The sequence below is a fragment of the Ammospiza caudacuta genome, chromosome 5, assembly GCF_027887145.1.
Source record: "Ammospiza caudacuta isolate bAmmCau1 chromosome 5, bAmmCau1.pri, whole genome shotgun sequence".
Classification (NCBI taxonomy): domain Eukaryota; kingdom Metazoa; phylum Chordata; class Aves; order Passeriformes; family Passerellidae; genus Ammospiza; species Ammospiza caudacuta.
Window position 1 is genome coordinate 49,713,662 of NC_080597.1, and position 15,041 is coordinate 49,728,702.

Consider the following 15,041-nt stretch of genomic DNA (forward strand, 5'->3'; position numbering starts at 1 on the left):
TTTGATAGCAGGGGGCTACAGGGGTGGCTTCTGTGAGAAGCTGCCAGAAGTTTCCATCATGTCTGACAGAGCCAGTGCCAGCCACCTCCAAGACAGACCCACCAGTGGCCCAGGCCAAGCCCATCAGCAGCTGTGGTAGCACAGGGGAACAGTTAAGCAGGGGGAAAAAGCCCTGTGCATTTTGCAGCCAGAGCAGGGAGAGAGAATATGTGAGAGAAACAGTCCTGCAGACACCAAGGTCAGTGCAGAAGGAGGTGGAGGAGGTGCTCCAGGCAATGGAGCAGTTTCCCTGCAGCCCTTGGTGAAGACCATGGTGAGGAAGCTGTGCTCCTGCATTTAGGGCCACGATAACCAGACTATTAGTGAAGCACTGAGACTGCAGAGAAGGAAAAAGGAGGATCACAAAAGCTGTTTATCTCATACTTGGCAAATATCTCTTCCTGTCATGTTCTCTGAACTTACTGTTGCTCCAACTAATTAAGAAAAAACAAATTGTATGGAAATCTTTTCTTATCTTAGTGTGCCGAGCAGATCAATTCAGTTTCTGAGCACTCACTTCCAAACACCCAACATATTTTGCTGCAAGGTTTTACCAGTGCTTGCCATTGTTGATGTGATTCATTTCTGCATGCTGCTGAGTTCCTCACCACCAGCTGGGCACCCAGATACAGACAGAAGCAAGGGGTGCTACAAAAGAAAACTTTTCTTCATTGAGTAAACCATAATATTTCAAGACTTTCTATTGCTGAAGATCAGAATATATTTCTCCTTAATATATGAAATATTTATTGACAGATTATTTCAATCAGAATATCTACAAGTCTGGGTCCTCAAAAGGTACAAGAGGTTATATTTAGAATTATGGGTATGTGTTGAGGTTATTGCTCATCTCCAAAACATGCTTCCCATTTTAAAGATAATATTAGAATCTCAAAGAGCATGAGAAAGGAGAAATGAGAAAGCAGATGAGAAAAAAAAGAAGTTTACTTTTGAGATAGCTCCAGTGCACCTCCGTGCTTTGATATTTTCTGTTCACCTTCTTCTATATCCCTTTTTTCATTTTCCTAGAACCAGCTGTCTATTCATAAAGCCAGAAATATATTGCTCAATATAGCATCAGTATTCCTACTATAGCCCTGACAGATTAGAAAAGGTTGTTGAAAAGCAAATGCATATATGTAAATGTTTTTTCTATATTAAATGGAAACATCCCAAAATCTCAAATGATCCATATGAAATTTTAATTATAACTTAACAGCTGTTTCAGCTAATTGAAGAATATCAGAAAGGTGATTTCCTTTTCATTGTAATTAAAGAGTTAAGCCTAATTTACTGTTGTCAGAAAAAGACTAAATACCAATCTGCTCTGCCTAATTACATAAAAAGGTAAACAGGAGAACTCCAAGACAGACATGAGAAGGCTCCCTCCTACCTCAAAATAAACCCTAAACACACTTCTTTTCTGGCAAGAAGATGGGCAATGACCTTTAAAGCAAGCAAGCAACTCACTCTAATTCTGCTTTGCCATCCCTTTATTAATTTTCCCTGGAAGCTATTTTCATTTCCATTCCCTTGACTTCCAGCTTTATTGTCTAATATTGTAGCTCTGCATAAAGGTAAACATATGTTTTGCATTCACTAATGTGGTATTATCTAGTTGCCACCACTGAAAGAAAAATGGAATACAGAAGTAATGTTGAAATACATGCTTTTCTAGGACAATAAAACAGATTTTTCCTCCTCTAACTCTGGAGGAAAATAGAGTGAACAAAAAATATCTTTTTGATCTCTATCTGAAATACATATAACATGCATACTTTCTAAATTACCCATTAAATACAACAGTCTTCATAACAAATACAGTCTGTCCAAATGTACCTGAACAAAAAGTGGAAGCTATGAGAGTTCAAAGTTTTTGGTTTTTAAGCAATCCAGTGATTAACAGAACCTGCACATGAGAACTTTTCTACTCCACCTTCTTCCACATCTCTTGCAGCACAGATGCCGTTATTGAGGAGAAACATAAGATTTACCAGAGACATAGAACCTGGCTACAGGTGTCAGTAATAACCAATGTAAAGTTAACTGAAGTATGAATTATGTCAATATTGTGTGTGTGTGTATGAATTATGAAAGCATGCTACCACCAACATGTTATATAAAACACCAAAGAACTCCAAGTGGAATTTTGCTCCTATCTAGGTATAGGAGCAAAAGTAGTGAGAGATGAGTGAAGAAGTGCAACCTGGGAGCAGTACTTCCCTGAAGAAAAGTGCATCTGTATATTTAATTCACATTTGCTCCACACCTGAAATTCTGCATAGCTCAAGTGCAATCAGCAGCAGACCCTAGCAAAAAGGAGAATAACAAGCAACACACCACTATGCTGGATATCAGCAGTAGATCAGGAAGCCAACTGAAAAATATTAAACTCATCACATGATGGGGATTTAGGCCTGGAAGGGACCTCAAAGATCACATTTTTCCAAGCCCCCTGACACAGGCAGGGACATCTCCCACTAGATCAAATTCCTTGAAGATCCATCCAACCTGGTCTTGCACACTTCCAAGGAATGTTCATAGGCGTTGGACCATGTGATTCAAGGAAGAACAAATGCAATATGGAAGGCATTTTGGATGTCTTTAACAAAGGCCAGTGCTGTTGGAAATGAAGAGTCTCAGATTTGAATAGAACCTCATCTAACAGTAAGGTATCACGCACTGAATACAATCTGTGACCAGACAGCTACTGTTCTCAGTTCAGTTGATCATGGTTATTTCAAAGAAGCACCAACAAAATACAAAGAGCCAATCATATACTGAAAATACTAGAGGTAAGTTTGCAGAGAGCACTTTCTGCTCTTTGCTGCACAAGAATCTTTACATCAATTCCAGTCACATTTTAAGCACTAAACATTCTGCTTTTATGCTCAATTAATGTGACTTAATCCAGCCATAAGCAGAATATTTCAGAAAACCAGATTGTGCTGGGATTCCCCTGCCTCCTTGTGCTCTAGTGCTTCTGCTGACCTTGACAAATCTCTCGGTTCTCCTTCATACAATGTAATTTCCTACATCTTTTTAAATGGCCAAAAAGAGACAGCGTACAGCAAAAACTTAATGGGGAGTTATAAAAGCGTACTTGAAAACCATCTCTGACTAATTAATTTCAAAGAAGAGAATAAAAAAAACCAATTTTATACTAAACTGAATATTACAAACATAAATTCAAACATAAATTGTACACATCTATTTCAGTTGCTGTGCCCTCTGTACAAAGCAGGGCTTAACTCTGAGGTCGGTGGGAACAGCTAAAGATATTACTCCACCTTCCTTCCACTGCTTTCTCATTCATTTATTTGTGCTTAACCCTCTGCCCAAATGCTGTGAAAAATCTTAACACAGATTTATCTCAGGAACATTTACAGAAATATTTACCTTTGCAGGTATCATCTCATTGGTTAACTTCCCCAGATAAGCTACTAGAATCAAATTATTTTACTACTCATCTTTCTCTGTCCTGTCAAAAGTACATTTAACACAATCTGTGTGATGAATGTGGCCTCGTGAGAAGTGGGAGGGAAAATTAATTTGGGGGGTCTGACAACGAAAAGATCATTTGTCATTACTGAGCTGAGCTCTGGCAGCAAATGACAGTATTGTTAGATCCCAGTGGCTGCTGCCCGTTCTCTGCCCCTTCCCATAGCAAACTCCTTCCTGAAGCTTTGGTTTGCTCTGAATGAAGGTTATTAGCAATACTAACCAGCCAGAATGGGGAGCTTGGATGCAGTAGGGGTGGGACATGAATTTGTTAGAACTAATTTGTCTAATGTTCAGTAACAAAGGGAAAGCGTCAGTGCTGTGAATTAACACAGCATCAATCACTGACTAACTGTTTCAGTACATGTAATGAGAAAATTCCCAGGCCAACCCAATGGTCTGCACAGGCAGCTGGAGAGATCACACTCTGAAATGGATTTTTATTTTAATGCAACTTCCATCTTTAAAGCAAGGAAGAGCCTAGGGAGACTACTCTTGGCATGTATGTGTATGTGCATATATATATATATACACATACATATATTCTTTCTTTCTATATATATTTTTTCATCTTAGAATAGATGAAAATAGTATTTATCTTGAAAAATAATGCCTCATAGTTCAGTTGATTGTAAGATTCCTGGCTAAATGGGCCTTTTAATTTTCTTCAAGTTGTTAGATCTTCTCTCCAGTAGATTTTTTAACCATATAGTAAATAATCCTATTATAACTTCAGTTTGTATAAAAACAGAACATAATTGGAAGCAGTTTAACATCCAGAATAGGGATTTTTTTGTCCCTTTCATTTGCTGATCACATTAAGAAACATGTATTTTAATACTTTTAGACTAAATGCAGTTACAGTTGAGAAACACATCCAGTTCCATTTCTTTAACAAGGATATTTACTCTTTGCATCATGACTTCCCATTGTTTTCAAAAAATAGAAGAGTAAATGCAATTTTTGATATTAAAATAAATAAAAATCACTGTAGATCAAAAAATGCATCACGTTGACAATCAACTGGAAAATTGGAACAGTTAGTGGGCAACTCACTGAACTGTAACCTCTGGAAAGAATGAACTCTCTGTATAAACAAATTAATCAGGGAGAGCTTAAGAGTGACAGAGAAGCCTAAGGAAGAAACGAAAAAATTAAAATTAAGGAGAAGTTGAAGAAAGACCCTTATCACAAACAGTAAAAATGAATGTGCCACTTACAACTAAAAGGCTCACTGAACTTTGCATACAGATTGCATCCTCCAGCACAACACACCCAGACTACTTGATCTTCAGCCTTCCCAACCTGAGATGGCTGCACTGAAGTAATGAAGATATTTTATCTCTTCTCAAGTCAGATACGCAAAGTGTTGCAGGTCATTACCAAAGCACTCCTGTCCCCTTCCCATTGCTGCCCATTTGTTATTACTCTGCTAAATATCTTGCCACCTTCAGCAGTGTAAGACGGCATTACAGACATCTAGAATGCCTTCCAGATCAAACTGTAGGCCTTCAAAAATATGCTGCAATATAGTCTAAATGCCTATTCTATGGACTTCAAACATCTTGTACTGCATGCACTGTTAGCCACAGGTCTCAAATAACACACACACACAAAAAAAGAAACCCCAAACCAAAACAAAACGCCAACAAAACCAAAACAAGCAAAAACCCTGAAACAAACAACTAACAAACAAAATTCCCCCGAAACACCACAACCCAAAAACAACAAGCAAAAAACCCACTAAAAAACCTTACCAAATAAACACCCCAAAGTTAAAACCTGTGAGTTCAAGGCAAGTTTAGGGCCATACTATCCTCTTTGTCAGAAAAGGCCTGCGCTGCCACAACCCTGTCCCTAAGCCCCTACGACACCAGGAAAAGATCAGGAGGAAGCAAACCGTGGCCTTGTGTTTCTGATCAGGGCAGTTTTGTGAAATACTATGATGGGATATTTTGGAAAAAACATCCTAGAATATGACTCTAGGAAATAGTACTTACGACTAGCCTGAAATAGAGAACAGAATACCATTTGCCTTTGACAAGGCAACAGATGGGCTGAGAGGGAGCTATGAGTGCTCAAAATGGCACACAAAGAAAATTTCTCTTTGTTTTCCAGCAAACAATGGCTGCAGTTCATCCTTTCTCCCCCAACAGGCTTCAGAGTAACCCCTGGGAAAGGCCAAGCTTTGTATTCCTGTGGGAAAGAGACACTGGAACTAATTGCCACTGCACTTTCATTTAAACTCGTGTATTTTTCAGAACAAAAATTTTATATTTATGTGTATAGGAATGGTCAGAGAGCATTGCAACCAAGCAAGACACCACTGTAATGATTAAATTAAACAACAGTTAAATTGAACATAGAGAAGAAAAAATGTACTTGTATTATTTAGCTGTGGAGCAATAACTTGACAAGATCAATTGAGAATTATCTAATGTGTACCCAAAATGGCCCTTTACCACTTGCATGTCACATAAAAACCATTTCTGATAATTTTTATGCACACAAAATATTAAGGCTTTATTTAGATGATGCACATATACACTATTTTTATTGCTGGAAAAAGTAGATCCTTTAGGTCCAAACTGAATTAATGGAGAACTTAAGCTTCTTTTACTCAAAGTGTACAATAAACAGCCTATAGCATCAGTCCTAGATGAGTCCTAGGAAGGAACTGTGATTCAAATACAGAACTCTTTCCATTACCGTGACAGCGGAAGGAAGTAATTAATTGCAACTAAATAGAGACTGCAGTGTATTTCTCTTTTCTTCTACTAGCTGGTGGATTGAGCCACCAGGTGCAGGGAATAAAAGCTACATATGACAACAGCCCCTCTTCTTCTGCCCAGCTGGATGGAGAACTACATGCAACCCTTTACCCAAGACTTCAATTCTCAGGACAAGGAAAAGTATTAGGAAGATTCTGTCTCCTTGGCCTTACAAAATGGTGTCCCTGGATCTCTTTTGCAATTTGGTTCCTGATAAAAACAAAAAATTAAATAAATAGCAATGACTCAGAGGAGAAGCTCTGAATCACATACTGAAGGACTTTCTCTCCTTACATGTCCTACTTTGTTTCAATCCTTTTACATTAAAAAAATAAAATCAAAGGAAATGTGATTTATTATTTATTTAAAGGTATAAACAAGGGGAGTCTCTTACTCATTTAAGATGACAATTGAATGGCAGTTATTATTGCCAGTATAACTTTCCCTGTCATTATATCATAAAGCACTGACACCACTTTCAGACTATTTCTACAGGCTACTCATGAAAAATCATAAACCATTATACACCATGCAATGTTTGTAACAAGTATATTCATGTATTTTATTAATTTATATCATGTTTCACACATATGAAGAGAATAAAAATTAGGAATAATTATTTCTCAATATAAAATAATCACTGTGTGTGAGTGCACACAGATTGTGGTTATGTTCAGTACTTCCTTGTGGTAAACTGATAGATAAGATTACACTGTCATAATTTTTTCTGGAGAAACAGTATTTAAAAGCTTTATAAAAAGCCTAATCAAATGCGGGTATGCCACTTTCTCAATGACAATTCATGCAAAAAAGAAAGTCACGCTTTCAGACAACCTAACTTATCAGTTATCTTCTGCTGTTGTTGGATTTTTTTGTTCTGTTTGGAGAGACTGAGTGGTTTTGTGGTCAGTTGAGTGTGTGGAATTAAATCCAGCTCCTAACCTGGTGAGTTATCTATGGTGTGCAAGGCAGACACCATCTATTATGCAGCATCAGTGAATGACAGTATGAATAGCAGCCTTTGCCAGTTAAAACTGTGATAAGGCCTGGATTCTGAGAGAAGTTCCTGCTCCAGAATGATCTCTATTGTTCCAGCCATCAGTTTGGGCAGAAAGACCAATTCAAAGATAAGACAGCAATGATGCTGGCCTTTTACATAGAAAAATATTGCCAAATAATCAATTCACCTGCATGTAGAAAAACATCTATCAAGATGATTTTTAAGAAAAAAGAATCCATTGCCACGTTTTTAAATTTAATAAGTTAAATGTAAAGAATTTCTTAGAGCTAGGATTTGATCCAAGGCAGAATTATTCCCTATTCAGTATTTGGATCCCCACAACTGACTATTTCCATAACTCTGCTAACACCTTTCATCTCAACCTCCCCTTATTTGTAACCGAATTGCTGCTGATGGGCACATCTGCTGAACTTGAAGTAGCACTCTGCTGCTAGCCCAGCTTTCTGCCAGCCCGGGCTGGCCCTTCTGTGCAGGAAGGACGCAGAAGCACCGAGCAGGAGCGCAGGACGCCACCCGGGACCACGACCCCGCAGTCCCTCCCGGCAGGGCCGTTCAGCACCGCGGACAGCGCCGGCCACCCGCGCCCCGGCCGGGATTCGGGGCGCACGGCATAACCCGAGCTGTCTTCAGACCAACCTCACTAGCAACAGCAAAAAAAGACCGGCTCTCTGAGCTCTTCTTGAAACAGTTGCTGAAATAGCAGAACACATGAGCTAAGGCACTTAATTTTCCTGAGTTTCCAATGAGCTTTTCATAAACTGCGTCCATTAGAGTCTTTTAAGGAAAATAAATAACTGTAGGGCAAGGGACAGAGTCACAGAATTGACTGAAAAAAATGTTAAATGATAGGAAACAATGATTAATGGCAAGTGGCTGCCCCTCAAAATGAAGAGAATGTAGGAGTGAATGCTCCTGGGGTTGCTATTTAGATGAGCACTATTTATTAACAACTTGGAAATGGGACTGAACAAGTTAGGAACCATAGTAGCAGAAGTTTACTGGGTTTTTAAATTCTGGAAAATTTTACAATCTTCAAGTAGCTAAAAAACCTAGATGATACTAGAAAATGAAACTAGAAGTAGTAAAATGAAAATTCATTATGAAAAAATAAACATGAGGAAACAGATTTCTGTTTCAGTGTACACTACAGCACCATGAAAGAGTTTTTGAAACAGAGTGAGAACCAGCAGAGAGACATCAACAAATTAGAGGGCTGGGCAATCACCAACCAGATGAAGTTCAACAAGAACAAGTACCAGATTCTGCATCTGGGACAAGACAACCCTGAATGTACAGAGTGGACAATGAGAATGCAGAGCTACCAAGAGGGACCTGGGGGTTCTGGTTGAGGGAAAGTTTAATTTGAGTCAGCAGTGCCCTGGCAGCCAGGAGGGCCAACCCTGTCCTGGGGTGCATCAGGCACAGCATCACCAGCCAGGCAATGGAGGGAATTGCCCTGCTCTGCTCCTCACCTCGAGTGCTGGAGGCAGGTTTGGGAACCACACTATAAGACATATATAAAGAAATTAGAGCGTGTCCAAAGGAGGGCCAATGAAGCTGGTGAAGGGTCTAGAAGGGAAGCCATATGAGGAGTAACTGAGGTCACCTGGCTGATTCACTCTGGAGAAGAGGAGCTCATGGCTGCTTACAACTTCCTCACAAGAGCAAGTACAACTTCCTCACAAGAGCAAGTACAACTTCCTCACAAGAGCAAGTAAAGGGGCAGGCACTGATCTGCTCTCTGGTGACAGGACCTTAGGGAACAGCCTGAAGTTGTGTCAGGAGAGGTTTAGATTGAACATTAGGAAAAGGTTTTTCACTCAAAGGGTGATTGGGCACTGGAACAGGCTCCCCAGGGAAGCGGTCACAGTACTTGCCCAACAGAGTTAGGGAAGAGTTTGGATAATATTCTTGAAAACATGGTGTAACCCTTGGGATTGTCCTGTGCAAGGCCAGGAGTTGGCCTCAACTCTGTGGGTCCCTTCCACCTCAGGATATTCTATGATAACTGGGCAAGGTTGTTTTTGTTTGTGCATGTACTATATAGCATGCAATTATTCCATTTGCCTCCGGATATACGACACTACATTTTTTCTAGGAAACATCTAAGAAAAATCATCTGTCACAAGGATTGACTAAATTGTGTTTAAACAGATACAAGGTGATGCAAATTAAAGTCCATAAACACACTATATCATTCCCATAACAGATCACATCCTGATTACTCAAACTCTGAAGATCTGTTGAAAAGACTGAAAGATCTTCAAATTTAGCTGTCTAAAATCTACAATTAGTCCATGGTCATTAACTTAAAAGCAAAATTCTTCAGAAGGCCATTCTTTTTCTTTTACCAAATTTCTTCACACCATGAGGGAAAATGAGTGATAGGAAATTAAAAAATATAGGTCTCATATAATACACTGGGTACATTTGAATGTCTATTAGTGTGTTCAGGACTACAAAAAAAAAAGAAAAATATCACAGGAAAACAACTGACTGGTTCTAAGGCTGAACCAATAAAGAAGGGAATAAAACAACTAACGAATTTCAGAATTTTATAGCTGCCAAAATTATATGATATGTAGAGGGGATTTCATGCAGATATTCATAATTAGATAGGATATATTAAAATCTGATCAGGTTCCACTTTTTTCTCTATTACATAAAATGAAAGGAGTTTTAAATGAAAGAACAGCGAATGCAGAAGCAATATAGAAAAACATCTCTCTTACACAGCAATGGAACTGGCTGTCAATTCAGATCATCAAGATAAAAACCATAGCTACGTTTTAAAAAGAGCTGCATAATTTTATGACTGATAATAACATTTGTAGTTATGCCAGGTAAGACAATAAGGGTAATCAAATCTTATGCTTCAGGGTATGAGACAATGAATTGCAAGGTTTAGAAAGAAATGTGCAATGTCATGCAAAGGGGTAACATGCATTAGCCTTTTGGGAAGAGATTTACTTTCTTTTAAAATATCAAGAAATAGCCACTGCCAGAGGCATGGCACCAGACTACAGAGACCTGGTGTCTGATCTGCTGTGACGAAGCCTTTGTTATTACAAGTTTGGCTTTGATAGACAATAGATTCTCCTGAGTCTTATGGAGCTGAATTCAAATTAAAAGCACATGCTCTGTGAAAGCATAGCTTGGAGGAAGGATCTGAAGGACAGAACTGTTAGCCAGTAATTAAGAGTTCCGTACTGTGCTTTCTGGCAGCAATTATTTTAACATAATTCTTAACACAGTCTATTAAAGAGGAAATGCCAATTAGCAATAGCTTATTGCACAACAAAACAATGACTGCCGATATAATTTACTGCCATAAACTACAGAGAATTGACTGCTAAAAACAATTGGATGGGTAATTAAAAATGGGGGAGAGGAAGGAGATCTATACACATTTAACATGCAGAAGCCTGATGAAACTTCAGTTCCTACACAAAAAGCTCAATTCAGAATCATGTTAAACTATGCAGGCTATGTATATTATTTGAACCACCTTTTAAATTACAGTGAAATGATGTTTGCATACAATTTTTCATACTTGCCCACCACTCCATTTGAGATAAGAATTTGTAAGCACACTGTTATTCCCACACTTTATATCAACAAGAAGGATGCCAAAAGAAGAGGCAAAAAGGAGCCTTGATCTTAGCCAAACAATCTGGGTCCACACACAGAAGACAATTTTCTGTTATAAGGTTTTCTAGGAATACTGCAAATTCCTTCCCTGAATTACTGACCTTGATTTTCCAGCCAAGCCTGAGCCCTGTATTTTCCCTCATCCAGTTCTTCCATCAAAATGAAATATGAGTGACACAGAAAACATGCATCTAGTGTCGTGCAAAGAAAATGTGGAGTTAGGAAGGTGTTCCTGTACAAGAAAAGTCTCCAAAAAGGTCTAAAGTGTGCTTTTCCAGGCTTATAAAAGTGAAATTAAAACTGCAAGCCTGGAAAAGATCTGCTAGTTGACTTTGCTTCTTAGTTCTCATAAATAAGAAGCAACCTCTGTATATTTCTACCTTACAGAAAAAAATGCCAGCAGGAGGAATTACCTTTAGTCTGGAGACTTAAGAGTGCCTGCACTACAACCTGTCCCATTAAGCTGATAAAACCAACACAGGAACCTGGTATGCAATAGCACTGATGCAGGCAAAAAGACAAGACAGATGGAAAGAGAAGTGTGAAGTTTGCAGTCATAAGAGCTGCACTGTTTTGCAATCAAGATGTTCAGCTATGTGGAAACACAGTTTGGCAGTGTCATCACCTAGAAGACTCTAGTTCCCCATAAGACTGAAAGGAAGGAAGAGAAAGAAAAATTATCCTCCTGCTTTCCTCCTAGAGGGTGGAAAAAAAATGAAATGAGAAATTCTTCTATGGTTATATTTTTGTTAGCGTGATAGCTAGAGACCATCTGCAGAGCACTTTTGAATATGTCTGATTTTATTGACAAAAACCCTCTTTCTTAGTTTCTAGTTCTAAGCCTTATTTGGAGATCTAAAAATGGACTGGAATTTTTTGGGTCCTTGTATTGAATCTGAGAATTAATTATCTCTTGACTCAATAAATTAGAAGTAATCTTTGCTTTCAAAAAGAGAACATAACTCAAATGTGTTTTGTCTACCTCAGAGTGAGCTCATGCTTTCTGAAGTTGTGGGTCACAGGCAGCACTGCAGAAGATGGCATATATTTATGGATGAACCATCTGATTGATCTGGTTTAAATTTTAGAAGAGATTTAGCCTTCCTCTGCAGAAAAAACAGCTTTTATTTTTCCTTCAGACACATCGTCAGTGAAATTTTAGCACAGTTAGCTGCCATAAATAAAAGAGAAAAATCATCAAACCTGATATTGGAAATAAATAATGGTTATAAATATCCTGTGGGCCTGATTTGATTATTAGTGAAATCAAGTAATTACTTACTTGACCTCATCTTCTCAGATGATGTGTTAATCCCCTTCTTATAAACTATTAGCATATCTAGTAGGTTAACTAACATATTAAAGAAAAACAGAGCTGAAGGATTTTTAGATTTTTCCCTTTTAAAATAGCACTAAAATATTTCTTTTAATTCTACATATTTATTGGGGTTAAGCTCGTAATATGTGTAATAAAGAAGTGAAAGGCCTAAGAGTGTCTTCTAAATCTAAGAAGCCAGACATTTCTTTCCTATTAGACTCCCTATCCAGATACACAGAATTTTATCAAACTGTTATTTTCATCAAAACTTCCCAAAAGGATTGTCTGTTTCTGCTTCAAAATCTACTATTGTTACTGAGAAGATGCATTTTTGGAATGTAATACAGTCACCATAAACACTGTTCAGATTCCCTATTAGACTTGCTCCAAAACACTCTGTTAAACACATATATTTGTATAGCTTTAAATTCTTTTGCTACTGTTTAGTAGAAAACATTATAGGTTGTATAAAAAAAGATATTAGACAACTACAGACTTGAAACAGACACCAAGATGTTACCACTAAATGCACAGAGAAATAAAAATATTTCTGTGACATTTCACAGCACAGACACCTCTACACTGGTATGAGCATCATAGATTCTTGGGAATGCAGATATAGAGTTTTTGTTTCAAACTGGCATCTTGTTCCTAGTAAGCTTTAAATTTTACTGAAATACAGACTACTAAATAACTAAACAGAGCAGCAAACTTTCCTCCAAAACGAGATGGAGCTCAAAGCTAGGATTATTCAAATAATACTATTGATAAGAGTTCCTATTTAGATTTTCTTCTATGCTAGTCTAGAAAAAATGCTTTTAAATTTGAGTCATTAAATCCTAACCTGTGAAATACAGTTCTCTTGAAGACAAAAGAAAACAGGTTTTTTTCTGGCTGTTTAGTTTGAGTGCTGAAAGGATGCATCTGACTAAGCAACTCAAATAGCACTGGGCTACTCTGGACAGAATAGCCACAACTCAAAAATAAACTTCTCAAAAGCATTCTTAGAGATGCATGTGCTGTTCTTATGGAAATGCTTCTTCAGAGATTTGGCTAACATAAAGATATTACTCCTAGGCACCAAACCCTTTATTCCTGCTGAATGTGCCCATTCATTTTTTTTTCCCTTTTTCATACCAAATTAAGTGCAGATACTATCACTGCCATATCTAGGATAACTTTATTCTTTAACCTGCCCCAAAAAGCTGATGTGAAGGGTTAGAAGAATACTACAACACCAAAACTTGCACTTCGGCTTTGAAAATAGAAAATGTAGACAGTGTTGAGCTTCCCAGATGTAGGAGACAGAAGTTCTGCCCAAGCTATACCTCTACCCTTGTATATATTATGACATCATAATGGCTCCATCAGCTATAATAAAAAATGAATTCCCTTGACATATATTACCCATAAGTGCAGTGTAGTAAATAAATGATTCATGCAAGTTCAATTACAAGGGTATGATGTCTATAAATGCTAAGTACCTGCAAGATAGCAACAGTAAAGGAAATGAACCCATGCAGTGTTAAAAATGCCTTTCAGCCAAGATTTCTGACCATACCTTTCATCTCTTTTTACACGATTTTACATGTCTTTTACTAAACACACACGGTAGCAGTCAACTAGAAGGTTACATACAGAGCAGTGTTTCTATCCTTACTATGGATAAATCTAAAAATAGAACTAGGTTGCTCTTTGGCTCCAGAGGCAGTAAAGAAATCTTTTTAAGAACTGGAACTCCCACTGAATTTAAGACTCCACTTCTGCTTTCTGTAGGTTAAATTACTAAGCCTTTAAAATAAAAAATCTCTACCCATGATGATTTACATATATGCAGTTTAAATACAGTATCTTTTATGTTCATGTATTTTGTTTCCTAAATATATGTAAGATCACATTACAAACACAGTTTCTTATATTTTATAACTATTTATAGGAAACAATGGCTCAAAGAGTAGGTGATCTACTCTAAATCATGTCTAGTTTATAATCCTCAGCAAAAGCATTTCTAAGTCTACGTAGATTGTACAAGACACTCATGGTAGGATTTTTTGAATATTATTAGCAAAAACTAATTTCTGAATGGATTTGGAGAAACAATGTTGTTTTATGCAGGCTTACAGTTATCCACTCACCCACAAATGAAATAAGGATTGTCACAAGGACTTCCTAAATTTACTCCCCACCTCTACTAGGAGACAGCACTAGATGGGTTAAAGAGGTCTTCCAGGAGAACAGAGTATCACTGGTAAGTCATTACTACATCTGGTCTTATCCCAGTGTTAAAAAGTGGAACAAAGAACATAGCACATAGTTTGAATATACCCTCCACAAGTGTATATTGTCATAATTAGTAGCAACTTGAATATTTTGGGTAGTGACTTAAATAAAAAATGAATTATGAACTTTCATTAAACTCTCAGTTTTCACAATTTCCTACAAAACAGGTTCAAGAGATAAAATAAAGCCTCCAGACCAACCTTCTCGAACCCATTTACTATTATTTTTATTTACCTGGATTTTAATTCATGCAAAATTCCTCAAAATACTCATCTAGTACTAGCAATGCAACCACAAGACTTTTTGAGATTTTTTTGATGGATGAGGGTGAATTTATATTTTTTAGGGTTCCACTTTACAATAAACAGCATATTTTAATTTCTTCTATGTTATTGTGCTTGGTTGCATTTTCAATACAATTAGAAAAATCAACAATAAATTAGGAAATTTCATGTCTTCT

The 15,041-nt window shown here is 37.5% G+C and overlaps 1 protein-coding gene across 1 annotated transcript in view; it reads right to left on the reverse strand.

The window, feature by feature from the left end:
* The window catches only part of PDZRN4 (PDZ domain containing ring finger 4), a 228,546-nt gene that overhangs the window by 131,989 nt on the left and 81,516 nt on the right, over positions 1-15,041 (reverse strand). The gene's annotated exons all lie outside the window — the stretch shown is intronic.